Below are 2,678 nucleotides of genomic sequence, written 5' to 3' on the forward strand. Positions count from 1 at the left end.
AACCCATAAAAAAAATCCTTAAAAAATAAAATAGATGCCAACTGCCGTTCTTCTGGAGCATTTTCTTAATCGGTCGAGATGTGCTTCCCAGCGATTATCATTTTGGGTCAAGTAAACTCATAAAGATTATCTACAGGTTTGAATATTTCTTACCTATCACAGCCCAAGCCAGTTTGGTTAGTGGATAGAGTGTTGGCCTGAGGACTGAAGGGTCCCGGGTTCGATTCCAGTCAAGGACTGAAGGGTCCCGGGTTCGATTCCAGTCAGAGACACATGCTGTGTTGTGGGCTCGATCCCCAATAGGGAGCATGCAGGAGGCCGCCAATCAATGATTTTCTCTCATCCTTGATGTTCCTACGTCTCCCTCTCCCTTTCTCTCTGTAATCAATAAAAAATATTTTTTTAAAGTATAAGCCGAAGCCGGTTTGGCTCAGTGGATAGAGCGTCGGCCTGCGGACTGAAGGGTCCCGGGTTCGATTCCGGTCAGGGGCATGTGCCTGGGTTGCGGGCACATCCCCAGTGGGAGATGTGCAGGAGGCGGCTGATCGATGTTTCTGACTCTCTATCTCTCTCCCTTCCTCTCTGTAAAAAATCAATAAAAAATATATTTAAAAAATAAATAAAGTATGAAGAATCACAAAACCTTGGGTGACCATTCCAGTTATGTGCTCACCTTAATTTCGCTTTCTCAGACTTCCCGGTTTGGCTCAGTGGATAGAGTGACTGAAGGGTCCCGGGTTCCATTCTGGTTGGGGGCACAGGCCCAGTAGGGAGTATGTAGGAGGCAGCGATCAGTGATTCTCTCTCATCACTGATGTTTCTCTCTCTCTCTTCCTCTCTGGAATCAGTAAACATATATTTTATTTTATTTTAATTTTAGTAAACATATTTTAAAAGAATAAAATAAAATAAAACTTCTCTGAGGTCTTTAACTGTTTTCACCATCCACCAATGCTTTACCAGAACTATTTCCTAATCACTATATAGTCCATTGTTAATAGCTGCCTGTAATTTTGCATTTTGTTTTTATTGATTTTTTAGAGAGGAAGGGAAAAAAAGAAACTTCATTGTGAAAGAGAAACATCAATAGGCCGGCCAGCTTCGCCCAGTGGTGGAGCATCGACCTATGAACCCAGGAGGTCACGGTTAGATTCCCTGTCAGGGCACATGCCCAGGTTGTGGGCTCGATCCCCTGCATGGGCAGTGCAGGAGGCAGCTGATCCATGATTCTCATCATTGATGTTTCTATCCCCATTCTCTGAAATCAATAAAAATATAGATATTTTTAAAAAGCTGCCCTGGGAGGGAGTGAAATTTGCCACCTCTGGGTGCAATGGACCTTGTTCCAACTAACTGAGCCACACAGGTCAGGGCAATTTTGCATTTTAAACCTTTCTTTTCTGAGATAGGTTCAACTCCCCATGGAAGTCAGTCCCTGCAATGACAAGAAAAGTGGTAATTACTTCCCAGTGAGGAGTTAAAATCCATTGAAGGCACTCCCAGCATGTGAAATGCAAATTGCGCCCTAACCATTGTGTCTCAGTGGCTAGAGCTTTGGCCTGCGGATTGAAGGGTCCCAGGTTTGATTCCCATCAAGGGCATGTACCTGGGTTGCAGGCACATCCCCAGTAGGAGGTGTGCAGGAGGCAGCTGATGGATGTTTCTAACTCTCTAGCCCTCTCCCTTCCTTCCTGTAAAAAATCAATAACATACATTTAAAAAATAAAAAAATGCAAATTGCAAAAATCTATTAACAATGTCTTTTTAGTGATTCAAAGCCGGGAACTGAAATAATTCTGGTGAAAACTCTGGAATGATAAGGTCATTTGCATCCGTAGCCCTGAGGGGGGGGGCGGGTGTGCATCTGAAATAGTACATTTAGCTCCTGAGAACAAGCCAAACTTCACAGAAGTTGGAGCGAATGTCCCCAAACACTCGGGTGAGAAGGGGCAGGCAGCACCCGACTCCCCGCCGAAGCCTGGGTCCTGGTGCTTTGTGGAGGGACCCAGGTCGCTCCAAAGCCAGTGGTTCTCAACCTTCTGGCCCTTTAAATACAATTCCTCATGTTGTGACCCAACCATAAAATTATTTTCGTTGCTACTTCATAACTGTCACGTTGCTGCTGCTATGAATCGTCATGTAAATATCTGATATGCAGGATGGTCTATGGCGACCCCTGTGAAAGGGTCGTTGGACCGCCAAAGGGGTCGCGACCCACAGGTTGAGAACCGCTGCTCCAAGCCCTTGCACCCAGGGAACCCGTTTCCCAGCGCGGGGCGGGTCTAAATTTCCCTGTGGCAGAGGTAGCGCCAGCATCCGTCCCTGGGAACTACATTACCCGGCGTTCACTGCGCCGAGTGGCAGCTCGCTGGACCAATGAGAGCTCGGGATGGAGGCGTCCCCTGGCGTGTCCCCGAGCGTGGGGCGGGACTTCCGGCGTCCTCCTCCCCGGCGGTCATTTTGGCCGGTTGGGTGTGTTCCTCCCAGCGGCGGCGGTCCCAGAGCGCGGGGGTCGTGGCCGGTGAACGAGGCGGAGAAGACGCCGGGAGAGTCGCGTCCACCGCAGAAAGGCGGGTCGGAGGCTCGGACGGGGCGCCGCGGGAGTGGGTCCGCCCCGGGGCCGGGACCCGAACCGCCGTCCCGCTCCGCCCTCAGACCCGGATGGCGGCGGCGCGCCA

Source organism: Myotis lucifugus, unplaced genomic scaffold (assembly GCF_000147115.1).
Source record: "Myotis lucifugus unplaced genomic scaffold, Myoluc2.0 scaffold_951, whole genome shotgun sequence".
NCBI classification, from domain to species: Eukaryota; Metazoa; Chordata; class Mammalia; order Chiroptera; family Vespertilionidae; genus Myotis; species Myotis lucifugus.